Source organism: Macrobrachium nipponense, chromosome 36 (genome assembly GCF_015104395.2).
Source record: "Macrobrachium nipponense isolate FS-2020 chromosome 36, ASM1510439v2, whole genome shotgun sequence".
Classification (NCBI taxonomy): domain Eukaryota; kingdom Metazoa; phylum Arthropoda; class Malacostraca; order Decapoda; family Palaemonidae; genus Macrobrachium; species Macrobrachium nipponense.
The window spans coordinates 29,636,149-29,651,368 of NC_087220.1; the positions used below are offsets into that span (position 1 = coordinate 29,636,149).

The window sequence follows — 15,220 nt, forward strand, 5'->3', positions numbered from 1 at the left end:
ACCTAAAGCAACGCGAACAACCAAATCATAGATATAAATGAAAGGTTCCATACCATTTCTATCATTGAAAGAAAGAACATGGAGGATGAAACAGAGAAATGTAAGAACCGGTAGGTTTGGAAACTGAATATTTGCAGTCTTTTACAACGACTGATATGCAACACCAAGCTGTCCAATAGTCTATAAGGCATCTAATGAAGGTCCCTTTATAGACTATTGGACACCTTTGAGCTTTCAGTTAGATAAACACAAGGATTCCCATGGAGAGAAACTCATTAGCTCAGAGTTGATAAGTGAAGGGAAAGGAATTCGAAACTTGAATTGGAATTGAAATACAAGATTTAGGCCAAAAGCCATCCACTGGGACCTGTGAGGTCATTCAGGGCTGAAAATAGCGTTGAAACAATAGTTAAGAGAGGTTGGAAGTAAGATGGATGAAAGAGAATATGAATGGAGGTCTAGTAAAAGGAATGAAAGGAGGTTGCAGCTAGGGGCCGAAGGGACGCTGCAAAGAACCTTGAGTAATGCCTACAGTGCCCACTGACAGCGCTATCCCCATTATGGGAAATTCGAAAGAGAGTGCCAACAAGAGACAAGAGTTGAAAGTGAGTGTGGAGGCTTGCAGGGTTGAATTAACCCCAAAAGCTTGAATGAATCAAGAGACAGAATGAAGAAGGTCAGTGATAAAGTGAAGATAAAAAGTTGGGGTGAGAAAATGGAACCTATAGGAACCTCGTTAAGACTGGGAAGATACCAGATGTTTTGTCATCAATCAAAGTTAGAAATGAGTAAATAACCCCAGTCATAAGCAGGGAGATGGCGGGCACAGTCTTAGGCTAGACTCCCAAATGCCTTTGAGAAGTGTCAGCCAAAGCTTCTCCAAAGTTCTTTATAGGAGATGACCATAACATACGAACCACGTCAAGGAAGCCATAATGGGGAGTTGAAGGCGAATATTTGCATGATACAAGGGGATGAAGGAGCGTTAGTTAGACTGACAAAATAACAAATGCATTAAAGTACAGCATGACAAAAGACTTAAATGAGGTTGAGTTCATGGGAACTGATGAAAAATCGACGATATTAGTGAAATGAGAACACGCCCCTTTGCAAAACGGGCAGGGCTGCTGCTGTCTACACTTTCTTATTTTAATCTTATTCACTTGATTACAAGAAGCTTAGTTTTGTCTCCTTCTTGAAAAATATAGTTTTGTTCCAGATACACAATAAAACCGTAGAAGGGCCAATGTCTCCCCTAAATCATATCATCCAATGAAAGAGTTAACAATCTCTCTCTCTCTCTCTCTCTGTCTCTCGCTCTCTCTCTTGTTGTAAAGATACCACTTTAAGACTGAAGGCTCACAAGCACTTTCATTTAGCTAATTAAATCTTGCAAAAACCATGACTCGGGTAACTGAATGAGCCTTTTAACTTGGTGGTTGAAAGGTGACCTTCCATGCCAGTCCATGCTGCTCGTCGCCAGATAAAACAATTGCTGGGTTCCATAATAATTATGGAGTTGTATCAAAGTCCTGAAGTAGCCCAAAAGGCATAAGTAAAACAAATGAGAGTTATGTCATCTATGAAACAATTGAATTAAATAGCATCTGAGGGAATTTAATAATAACGGGAATTTTTTTGAATGAATACTTCAATAGCAGCAATGTGAAATACTCTCTCTGCACAAGTTTGTGAAGTGACAAGTAGTTTGCTTAAGGTGAGTTTACACTAGGCTTCACCCCACGCTGCATGTGTAAGACTCATCACCAACTCCTCCCAAATTCTTGTTAGCCCCATCTACTGGAGTGCTCATTAGGGTGAGTTAGTGGTGTGGCGTGACTCTTGATGAGCAGTCCAGTAGGCGGGGCTAACAAGAATTTGGGAGGAGTTGCGATGAGTCTTAAGCATGCAGCGTGGGATGAAGCCTACTGTAAACTCACCTTTAGTCTTTTATTCTTTGTAACATCTCATAGGCTAATGGAGGGTTGCCTAGTCCGAAAAGGACCATCTTTCTTCCTCTTTTGTATAGGTTTTTCCAGTATTGGACATCTTTCCATATTGTCATGTGGAAGCATTGTACATCCACCGCATTGGAGTCCTTTAGTTTCTTGTCCCTCTGTTGTTGTTTTCCAACGAATAGGTTGGTAGTTGGTTTGTTCTTGCAGAATCTTGAAATCCCACCGGTTGGTATTGGTTGTTCTGGCATAGAATCTTGACATCCACCGTGGATTGGTTTTTATTTAATCACTGATTGTCTTCTATTCTTGAACATGTCTCTCTCTTTCTCCCTTTCACACAATGGTGTCAAGCATGGTACATTAGTGACAGTGGCCAATAGCTTTATGCCTGGTATAATTAAAACACAAAACATATAAAACTTAAAGTTTATCGACAGCATTTGAGCAGTAACTTCTGACCGATCCTGCCAGTGGAAGTGGTCTGTCAGCGACTGCTCTTACAGCAGATCCTCTCTTGAAGTGAAATTACTGAGATAAATTCCGCTGAGCTTCAAGCACTGTATTCTTCTTTTCTATCTGCGTGAGGAGACTGGCGACATGAGACTTGCATTGCCCTGTCTTGCCTCGCCTTTCATCTTGTGTTGATCTTCTGGTCTTACCTACTTTGCCAACCACGGGCTGCTCTTAATATGTTTGTTTGTTTTGTTTGTATGGTGTTTTTACGTTGCCTGGAACCAGTGGTTATTCAGCAACGGGACCAACGGCTTTATACGTGACTTTTATCACCAGAAATACACATCTCTAACCCGAGAATCGAACTTGCGGCCGCCGAGGTGGCAGGTCAAAACCATATCGATTACGCCACTGAGGTACTTGCTGCTCTTATATGAATGCCTCCAGGTTTCGAAGATTCTGACATTCACACCCACACACTAACAGATAACAGACATGGCAGAGCCTTGGCCAGCCTGGAAATCTCATATAAACAGACTATGTAAAAGCTCTAGGAATATTATAATGGACGTAGCTTTAAGATAATAAAATATATGGAATTTCCTATAATACCTTATTAAACAATTAATAAAAATGATCATTTAAAAGAAACTATACAAAGAAATGGTACTAGGGGGAGTATCACGAAAATGAATAGACAAATCCATCTCAAAAGGTGTACTATTTGGCAACACAACCTTACTTAGGAACAAGCCGTGATCCAACCTACAGCTTACTCAGGGCGCAGGCTAAAATCTACGGTCAAATAGAGCATTGTTTCACAAACGAAAATGAAAGTAAATATGCTATATTTTATTAGAAATATTTTTTCTATGCTGTTTAACATGCACACTATTTATTGTTTACATCCTGACAAAGAAATCATAAATATCCTATCCTAAAATTGCTGTATCTGTAACTCAAAGTGAAACACCTTTTTTAGACCTTTTTAGGCTTTTCCTAACCCCCCCCCCCCCCCCCCCCCCCCGCCACACACACAGATCAAGAACAACAACAAAGTAGTTTGTAGGCTTACTCCCCGAGTAAGCGAAAATTATCACATGATTTTTTTTCCAGTGTAATCTGCTGAAGTAATCAGAGCTAAAGACAGTCTTTCCTGGAAAGCTCTCCAGTCTAACCTGTAGCTCTTGGGCTCTTAGTCTAGCCGCGCAGTGGTTCTTAACCTGGGGGGCGCCAGGAGTTTCCAGGGGAGGCGTGAGCCCTAGCGAAAAGTGAAAAAAACTCTGTAATTATATTCGTTATTCTCTTAACAAGAGTGAGAACTAATATATTCAAGAGTTTATTAAAAAATGCAAAAGTATCGCCTAATAACGTTACTTTCCTAGAGTAAGCGAAAATTAACACATGATTTCTTTTTTCAGTGTAATCTGCTGAAGTAATCAGAGCTAAAGTCAGTCTTTCCTGGAAAGCTCTCCAGTCTAACCTGTAGCTCTTGGGCTCTCAGTCTAGCGTCTATGGATGTAAGCAAGTGGCTAGTTGTCTGCTTGTATCATCATAGCTGCCTCGTACCCTTTAAGGCACAGATGATGGACTCCCTTAACTGCAAATATTATTGCTGAGCATCCATTTTCGATCGTACAGCAGTTGTGCTTGTTCTTCTTGCTTGAGTTTCCTTTTTGCACAAGCAATTGAAAATATGCCACCTGGAAACTACTGCAAGCGTATGCCTATAGCATATATGCCTGGCTGAGAATTCCTCTGCTAAAAGCATAGCAAAATATAGTTACATTTCTTTGGCAAATAAGTGAGTATAGAAATATAAAAGGAGTTAACTTAAGAAACTGTATTTACACTAGTATACTCAGCGTAGCATTATTATTATTATTATTATTATTATTATTATTATTATTATTATTATTATTATTATTATTATTATTATTTTTATTAGTATTATTCAGAAGTTGAACAAACCCACCAAAGATGCCATTGGCTTGAAATTCTTGAAGCTTCCAAAGAATATTAAGGTGTTCATGAGGAAGAAGTATGAGGAGACAAAGGGAAATACAGACAGAAGAGAGCTCACTTAACAGAGAAGAAAATAATAATGAATAGATAAAGGGTAGCATTAAAATACGAAGAGAATACATAGTATTAGGGTAGTAATCCACTATTGCAAGACATCCTCTGAGAGGCTGGAAGTTCCACAGTCCAGCGGTTGGAGGAATCAAAGGAACCTCACACTGGCCATTACAGAAATAAAATACATACTACATGTATACCCACGCGTAGTGAAATTGTGAATGGAAGGTCTCTCCATTCACAGCAATGCTGTTAATTTACCTCTACATAAAATTAGTAAGGCGGTAGATGATTTCCTGTTGTTACTCTGACATATAAGGTATCAACAAAACATTCACATGGGCACAACCCTAGAGAGAGAGAGAGAGAGAGAGAGAGAGAGAGAGAGAGAGAGAGAGAGAAAGTTATAAAAATCAATTGCTGAAACTTTTAAATTTATTTTTATTTTCTGGACAATTCAATGATGCGCTGTTTAGAATTATATACTGTTAAGAATAACATTTTTAACCATTCATATGGGCACAACTCCAGAAATCAGAGAGAGAGAGAGAGAGAGAGAGAGAGAGAGAGAGAGAGAGAGAGAGAGAGAGAGAGAGAGAGAGAGAGAGAGAGAGGTTATAATAATCAATAGTTGGAAAGTTTTTTATGTATGTATTTCTTAGGCAATTCAGTGTTGCGCTGTTTAGAATTATATACTGTTAAGAATAACATTTTTAACCATTCATATGGGCACAGCTCCAGAGAGAGATCTTACCTTACCTTACAGACCTTACATCTTGTTCGGGTTGCCCCAGGTCCCTCAGTGTGAGGCACCTCTAATGTCTACCAGAGTTGCTAGTACATCTTCCGGTATATTTTGCATCTTCCAATCTTGGATGGTCTGGGATGCAGTTTAGATATTTGTCGAGCTTATTCTTAAACACATCTACGCTCACTCCTGATATATTCCTCAGATGAGCTGGCAACGCATTGAATAGACGCTGCATTATCGATGCTGGTGCGTAGTGGATTAATGTCCTGTGTGCTTTCCTTATTTTTCCTGGTATAGTTTTGGGCACTATTAATCTACCTCTGCTTTCTCTTTCTGATATTTTTAGTTCCATGATATTTCTGCTATTCCTTCTATCTGTTTCCATGCCTGAATTATCATGTAGCGTTCTCTTCTCCTTTCTAGACTATATAATTTTAAGGATTGTAGTCTTTCCCAGTAGTCAAGGTCTTTAACTTCTTCTATTCTAGCTGTAAAGGACCTTTGTACACTCTCTATTTGTGCAATATCCTTTTGATAGTATGGGTACCATATCATATTGCAATATTCAAGTGGACTACGAACATATGTTTTATAAAGCATAATCATGTGTTCAGCTTTTCTTGTTTTGAAGTGCCGTAACAACATTCCCATTTTTGCTTTACATTTTGCCAACAGAATTGCTATTTGATCATTGCATAACATGTTCCTATTCATCATCACACCAAGGTCTTTAACTGCTTCCTTATTTGTGATTGTCTCATTATTAGGTCCCCTATATGCATATAGCATTTTTTCTCTGTTTCCATAATTTATTGATTCAAATTTATCAGAGTTAAATACCATCCTATTTACCTCTGCCCAATCATATACTTTGTTAAGGTCTCTTTGTAGAGCGTTCCTATCTTCATCACAAGTAATTTCTCTACTTATTCTTGTGTCATCTGCGAAACTACTCACTACCGAATCCTTAACATTACTGTCTATGTCTTCAATCATAATAACAAACAGTATTGCAGCTAACACCGTACCTTGCGGCACACCGGATATTACCTTGGCTTCATCCGATTTCTCGTCGTTTGCAATAACTATCTGTTTTCTGTTGTGTAAAAATTCTTTTAACCATCTTCCTACTTTATCCACGATATTGTGTTTTCTAATTTTCTTCGCTAATATATTATGGTCTACTTTGTCAAAAGCTTTTGCAAAGTCTAAATAAACCACATCTGTTTCATTTCCGCTTTTCATATTTTTGAATATGTTCTCACGGTGGACTAACAGTTGGGTTTGTGTACTTTTTAGGGTACGAAACCATGTTGTCCCATATTAAACAAATTATTTTTTATTAAATGTTTCATAATATTTTTCTTCATTACCCTTTCATAATATGTGATGTTAGACTCACAGGCCTATAATTACTTGCCTCTAGTCTTCATCCACTTTTGAAAGTAGGGGTAATATATGCTAATTTGTGCTCATCATAAATCTTGCCTGTATCTACACTTTGTCTTAATAATATTGCAAGTGGCTTTGCGATAGAATGAACTACTTTCTTTAACAAAATAGCAGGCACTCCATCTGGCCCTGCAGCAGCTCCATTTTTAATTTCATTAATAGCTTCCTGCACAATATCAGCTTCATTAATATCTATGTCAGCTAAATTGTCAATATTTTCATCCCTTATTTCTATATCATTATCTTCATTATCTATTCTAGGGGTGAATTCTCTCTTATATCGTTCTGCCAAAATGTTGCAAATTTCCTTTTTTTCATTCGTTAATCTCCCTTCAATTCTTAGAGGGCCTATTTCTATTCTTCTTTTATTCATCTTCTTCGCATATGAGTATAATAGTTTGGGATTTTTGCTTGATATTTAATAGGGTTTTTTCTTCCAAGTCCCGTTTTTCATTTTCTTTTGATTGTATAATCTTTTGTTCTCCATTTTCTATCTTACTTTTTAGTTCTATAACTTTCCATGCATTTTTTTCTTTTGCAAGACCTTTTTTCCACTTTCTGATTTTCTGGTATGCATGACTGATGTTTACTTTTCTTCTTCGGTATATATTTATCCACTATTTTCTCTAATATTTTATATAATATCTCCGTATTTACCTTTATGTCATCACTTACGAAAATGTTATCCCAATCTTTGTTTAATTCTTCATTTATTTCTGACCATTTTATATTTTTACTGTAGAAGTTGTATTTTCCATATCCTTCCCACTTTTTCATTTCTTGCTTATCTCTGTTTTCACTTGCTTTGGAATGGACTGTTAATTCTATGACATTATGGTCTGAAATACTCGCATTATAAACTATTATTTCTTTAACATAATTCATCTCGTTCACAAATACTAGGTCTAAAGTATTTTCCTTTCTTGTTGGCAGGTGATTTATTTGTTGAATGTTGTATTCTAGTAGCATATCTAATAGCTTTTCGAATTGCCTCTTATCTTCTGCACTACTATTACTTTCTTTTTTATATGTATAAGTACATCCACAATCTCCTATTCGTTCTTTCCAGTCTACGAAAGGAAAGTTGAAGTCTCCAGATAGGAGGATAGTCCAGTCCTTGTGATTTCTACATATATCATCCAATTTTTCTATTATTAAGTCAAACTCTTTAGTATTAGGAGGTCTATATATTACTATGTTCATTAATTTTTCAGTTTCAAATTCTACCGCTATTAGTTCACATTCTGAGTTACTATATTTCTCATATATTTTTCCTTGTTTTTTGTCTTTCCCATATATTGCGGTTCCCCCTTGATTCCTATTTTTTCTATCTGATCTATAAGTTTTGGAACCCTTTTATTTGATCATCATTCCCAGTCTCTTGGGAATACCAGGTTTCACTTATATTCATTATATCTATTTTCTTTTCAATTTGGGTTAGTTCTTCTAAGTACTCTATTTTTCTTTTTGAGTTACTCGTAACTAAACCCTGCGCATTCATCACTATGATGGTTTGCGTGTTTTCTCCTTCATTTAATATTGGTAATAATAAGGATTTTCCCCCATGTCTCTTTCTGTTCTCGGTATGTTTTCTTTTTTTTCATTTCCCAGAAATTCTGACATTAAAAAATCCAACTTTTCCATAATATTTGTTCTTCCTTCATCATAATTATTCATTTTGTGTCTGAATCTGCAATTTTCTCCATATCTGCAATATCCTCTTGCATAATAAAAACAGTTATTATCTCTTGAGTAGAATCTTGGAGCTGATGCATTGAAATTTTTTGCTGACACCTCTGCATATCTCGTTGATGGCTTGCTTTTTTCTTTTACCTGATATTCTTCATTCCTCTCTTTATTTGTTTCTTTCTTATTTTGGATTTTATTGCTTGATTGGTTATTTATTTGATTATTTTTCATGGCTACAGGGTGCATATATTTACATTTTTTGTCGAACTTACATCCTTTTCCTTCTTTTAGGTTTTTGCATATTTTTTGGATGTAGATCTCTGCAATCATCCTCATATCCATCTAGGTATGCACATTTACCATATATTTCATAGTTGTGACATACCTTAGGATGAGGGAGAGGGAGAGAGAGAGAGAGAGAGAGAGAGGTTATGAAAATCAATAGCTGAAAAGTTTTTTATGTATATATTTTTTAGGCAATTCAATGATGCGCTGTTTTGAATTATACTGCTATGAATAGCATTTTTCATTGACTCAACCTTCGCCTTTCTCCTTCATTCTCTCTGTATTCTAATTCATCACTCAACATTTCAATTCTACGGCCAGCAACAGATGACTGATTCACGCACCTGATGAGCGTTTTATCTTTTTGAAAATATAACCGTCATTCAGAGAATGGGCGCCTGGAACGTGCGCATTGATACCAGCCAACGAGAGCATTACGCGGCATTCAGTCTACGACCTTTGCAAGTGAAGGGTGGAAGGTCTCCGACGAGCCGCCCTACAGGTATATAACGGCTCCACCAACAATCGGGCTGATTTATACACACAAAGCGAGAGAGAGGCGCCGCGCTCTTACAGTTATAGACTCATCTCCCCTCGCGAATTCTTGGGATCATCTCCAGAAGGAAAAGAGCGTCTTTCTCTCAGTGTGCACGATGGCCGACGACAGGAAAGGTGGCAGATGGAACAGCGCCCGCTGGTGGCAGTGGTGGTCTCTGGCTGTGCTTCTGCTTCTGTTAGGTAGCTGATCTTGTTTTTTTAGTATTTTCTTCACTTTTGACATCGGCAGTCTTAGACTATTGCACCCCCATCTGCGTGCAAGACTTAGAGACCTCTGTCCATCTGAACGAAACTCTTCAGACCATCTCGTGCTACGATGATACCGACTTGAACGCGACCACTTGGACCTCTGCAAGTCTGCATGTAAAAGTAATAAAAATCATCTGAACGAAACTCTTCAGATCACCTCCTGCTACGTTGATAAGCACTTGAACACGACCACTTGGACCTCTGCACTGCAGTCTGCATGTAAAAGTGATAAAGATCATCTGAACGAGACACCCTTGTAAGATCTTTGCTCGTTACAACAGTGAGATCCATCTGAACGAAACTCTTCAGACCACCTCCTGTTACGATGATACCCACTTGAACGCGACCACCGGGGGAACCCCTGCATGCAAAAGTGAAAAAAAAAAATCATCTGAACGAGACATCTAACAATGCAAGATCTTTGCTTGTTACAGCAGTGAGACCCATCTGAACGAAGCTGTGCTTGCACTCTCAGTATGTAGTACAGTGACATCCATCTTAAATGACACTTCTTAGTCCTTCTCATAATACAATGAGACTTCTAGCTCTGACTACAGTGAGATCCACCCAGTGTAATGTATGTATACATGTGTGTGTGTGATGTTTGTGTGCGCGCGCATCTGCGTTTACACAATTGTGAGTATTTGTGTTTCCAGAACAAGCTACAATAGAGTGAAGCTCCAAAATGTAGGAAAAAAAATTCAAACCTCAATGAGCTACTGGAAGGAAATGTTTGATTGACCAATTACTCTAAGTAACAGCGAAAAACGACAGGCAAACACAAATAAACAACTGGACAAAGAAATGAGTACATTCGTAAATATTCCACGGGACTTCATAATAGCATTATAGCACTTATTCTATTTATTTATTTATTTTATAATTTATATTTTCCTTTTAATAAGTATGATCTTTTCTTTCTGTTTCCCTTGGCTTTCTTTTATTCCTTCCAAATAAACACCTTAATATTCTTTGGAAGCTTCAAGAATTTCAAGTCAGTGGCCCCTTTGGTGGGTTTGTTCCATATGACTAGGGTTCATCTTCTGAATTAATGATAATAATGATAATAATAGTAATATTCTTTAGAGGTTTGAATTTTAAGTCGTGGCCCTATTGGTGGGCCTGTTCCATACGAATAGGGTTCTTCATCTTCAGAATAAGAATAATATAGATTTCATGAAACTAAGAAGTAAGTATGGTATGGGGAACGTGTCACCTCCACAGAATATGTAGGCTGATGCCCTGCAGAACAAGTACCAAAACGAAAAATCCAAGGGTAGATAGATGCCCCAACTGTGACTGCGGACGTTCTTAATATTATTACAGGCCTGTACCGAGGGGGTGTTGGGGTGGTCGGGAGGTGTCGAACGACCCCCACCCTCAAAATTTCTGGAAGGCCATATTTTCTGTGACTATTCTTTTCAGTGAACTGTGCTTACAAAGTAATAAATAAATATTGTTTTTTGTTAAGTCAAAGTATATAACGAAACAACCAATAAAGTAATATGCATGTTATTGTTAACATAATGAATGAATCAATCAATAAAACTAAAGAAATACTCTTGAATTTCAGTGCAAACTTTCAACATTATCAGTAAAATTCTGTTAACCAAAGTCAGTACTTTGAATAAATTCTAATCGGGTAGAAGGGCATAGACCGCATTCCCAATTTTTCTTCTTAATATAAGTAAAATAACATTTTCAAGTATTTCATCTTGTATATACTTATAAATGCAATGACATTTATAGAAGAAAAGGTCCAGTTTTGGGAAAAACGACACCCCTTCCCACCCCCGCCAATAAAAAACCACTGGGTATGGACCTGTTCTTATGCTGATGGCTAAACAATTTATCCCCAGTGGTGGGGGAGGGGGTTAGTGCCAGCAGTGCACCTCATGCGGTGAAACTGTAGGCATTACTAAGGGTTCTTTGCAGCGTCCCTTCGGCCCCTAGCTGCAACCCCCTTTCATCCTTTTACTGTACCTCCGGTCATATTCTCTTTCATCCATCTGACTTTCCACCCTCTCTAACAATTGTTTCATACTGCAACTGCCTTGAGGTTTTCCTCCTGTTACGCCTTTTAAACCTTTTTTACTGCTAATTTTCGTCTCAGCGCTGAATGACCTCATAGGGCCCTGCCCTTGGCCCAAAGTCTGTATTCTGATACTGTAAAATTGACATCATGCTTTATCAGTACTTTCCAGAATGAACCCGTGGTTTCGTTGTTTACCTTTGTTGACGAATATTCCAGCTTTTTAATGAGTTATCTCCTTTTTTTTCACCCCCTTGGAATTCTCTAACCAGGGCTAACGACAGATCCGTCTTGCGCTGAAGACCAGAGTCCTCCAGAGGAAGAGTTAGAGACACCACTACCAACCGATCAAATAAGGGTAAGTGCGAATGATCACTATGCATGTGTATGTATGTTTGCATAACTACATCACGCGACTAAGCTACACACACACACACACACACACACACACACACATATATATATATATATATATATATATATATATATATATATATATATATATATATATAGTATATATATACAATGCACACTGGGTGTGAGAATATGTGGACGGGAGAGTGACTAGTTTGCTGTTAAAAGTGGGTCTGAGATTAAGATGTGCGAATGATCGCTGTGTGTGTGTTTGCATATCAACATCACACAACTAAGCTACACACACACACACACACACATATATGTATACACTGCACACTAGGTGAGAGAGTATGTGAACGGGAGAGTGCCTGGTTTGCTGTAAAAGTAGGTCTTGAGATTATGGCGGATAATGTCTCCGTAGTTATTCGATAGTATCTCTATTGATGGAGTGATGCCACAAGTCAGAGTAACGACAGCAGAAGCAGGTGCAAAGGAGGCTGAGAAAATGAGTGTTGGAAGGAGTGTGGAACAATCAATGTCTGCAGATTATGCGCTCAGGATTGTGGACGGTGAAGAAAAACTGCAGAAGCTAAAAAGAGAGTTTGGAAGCGTTAGGAAGCGGAGAAGGCCTTGAGAGTACCTTCACGTTTTTAGGCTGCCCGTAGGAGGACAGTGCCGTCAGTGCACCTCGTGCAGTGCCCTTTAGGCATTACTTAAGGCTTTTTGCAGCGTCCCTTCAGCCCCTGGCTGCAACCCCTTTCATTGCTTTTACTGTACCTCCGTTCTTATTTCTTCCATCTGACTTTCCACCCTCTCCTAACAATTGATTCATAATGTGGCTGCGAGGTTTTCCTCCTGTTACATCTTTGTAACCTTTTACTCTCAATTGTCTGTGTTGAGTGACCTCATAGGTCACAGCGCTTGGCATTTGGCCTAAATTTTATATTCTATTCTATTTTTAAGCACTCAGAGCTGTGAATGAAGGGTTAGATTTGGATAGCTTTAATTAATACTAATTTCTTATGAAAATAAAAGTCCTTTTAGTGCTATCCTTTTAGTCACTCCATTATCATCGTGTTGTAATAGCTATTCCACCAGGAAATTATTCTTCAAGACATCCACTGTCGACCTTTCCATAAACTTCTGCCAGTTAAGACCACTAATAGATATTTCGACCATTGAACTCTCGTCTCTCTCTCTGGAGCTTTATTCGGTGTTCCCTTCTGTTCAGTTCAAGACGTTTTACTTTCACCCAAGGCCTTGCTTTCACCGCTCTCTACCTCTGTAAGGTTCGTATTTTTCATCTCCATTTCCGTGACCGTTTTCTGGTCTCTCTTGAATGGTCCTGACAAAGAGAAATCGTTCGATTTCGGTGCAAAATACGGAACATAATAAAACGTAAGAACACTCAAAATCAGAAATTAGTCCTGTAGGTACATTAAAATGCATACCCTTGTCTTATGCGTAACCTAAGACGGATAAATTTGATCAAATTACATTGAATTAATATTCTAAAACGTTGAAGCAATGTAAAGCAAGTTTGAACCTCTGATTTTGGATTTTACTTTGAAAAATTCCTGACCATATCTAGCGTTCAAAGTGAACAAACAAGCAGCTCAAGAGTATATATACAGAGTAGTATGAAATTCAATTCAAAGTCCAAATTGAAACCATTCAACCCTTCTTGTTTAAACGAGACTCCACTTATTACCAGTTATATTCATTTGGATATCAAAGCTTCGACCTTTTTCAGTATCACTTCCCCGCAGGTGCCAAAAGGCTTAGCATCACCTGGACATTGGCAAATCCCTTCTTTGCACAGCCACCAAGGCTTGGAAGAATCTGTGATACTTAAAGACTTTTGTATTATGTTCACTAAAGAGAGATCAGCTATGAATCACGGGCGATTTGATTATTTTACCAGAATTCTGTGTAGTGAAGTAATCTACAATATCTTCATCCAAATTTACTCAGAGCTGGAAGACTGTATCTTTATGATCACATACAGGTGTAGCTCTAGAACTTTTCTTTTTCTAATCACAAGATTCCTGATAACCTACTTTGAAGAATTTGAGAATTCTTGGTTCCCAGTGGTCCAGTATACGCAAATCTCTATTGCTCCACAAATATAGCAATTAGGATTATCTATACAAAAAGAAGAATTTAAATATTGCTTCACGTCTCAAACTTAGCAATTTACTTTGCCAATAATGAATTTGATCTTCCTCCCTCAGGACAAACGGGGCTTTTCACTCAACAGCGGTCTCCATCAAGCTCTCCTACAGCGTCTCCAGACCCATTCTGGATACGGCGGCGCCGTGCCCGGTGGAGGAGGACTTCACCTGCTTCTTGGTGGCCACCACAACGCACACGCCGGTCCCTCGGCCACCGACATCGCCAACCAAGCTGCCGGCCAGGCCACAGCAGCCGCCGCTTCACAGGCAGAAGCTGCCTACAAAGCAGCTCAGGAAGCTGCAAAGCAGATTGCTGCCAAGGCATCCGCTGCGGCTCAGAAGGCCCAGGCAGCCGCTGCTGAGAAGTACTCGCAGGCAGCTCAGCTGACGCAGGCTGCGCAGTTAGCTCAGGCCATCGTCTTCAGAGAAGCGTCCCAGGCCGCGCAGAATGGCCGCACAGTGCAGGCGGCAGATGCCATACACCTGCTGGCCCTTTCGCAGTTGGCAACTCTCCAGCAGGCCTTGGCAGCTGCAGAGGCGCAAGCGCTGTTTCGCAGCAGGTTCTGGCAGCAGCTGCGGAAGCGTATCAACAGCAAAGCAGCATGCTGAAGCAAGCGCAAGCAGCTGCTCAACACATCTTGCACCAGCAGACTGTTGCTGTGTCAGAACTGGCCAGGACTCAGGGGGCAGCGCAGAAGGCTCAGTCAGCGGCCACAAAAGCTCTTTACAAAGCTCATTCGCGTAGTGTACCGCAAAGAACTTACGCTGAACACTAACATAGGGAACGTTTAGGACTTTCTTTTTTTTAATAGGTAAATTCTATGTACATGTAGTAACTCATACGCTGAGGGAAGAGATTGAAGTAGTCACTTCACCTTAATCAGCAATCTAAGACTTTTAGGTGACCAATATATTTATTGAAACCAGAAAATATACTTGCAAAGGACACACACAAATGGTGTTTAATATATATTTATATATAATATATATATATAATATATCTATATATAATATATATATATAGATATTATATATATATATATATATATATCTATATATATATATATGTGTGTGTGTGTGGTGTGTGTGTTTTATGAGTATGTAGTACTTATAATTATATGAATCGCTAGTCATTACTGCTACGAAAAAAAAAAAATCTGGCCAATGTATTTTCTGTCCAGTG

The 15,220-nt window shown here is 38.7% G+C and overlaps 1 pseudogene; it reads left to right on the forward strand.

Moving 5' to 3' along the window:
* Positions 1-9,130: 9,130 nt before the first annotated feature.
* Positions 9,131-14,989, forward strand: LOC135203293 (uncharacterized protein CG45076-like; annotated as a pseudogene).
* Positions 14,990-15,220: the final 231 nt, after the last annotated feature.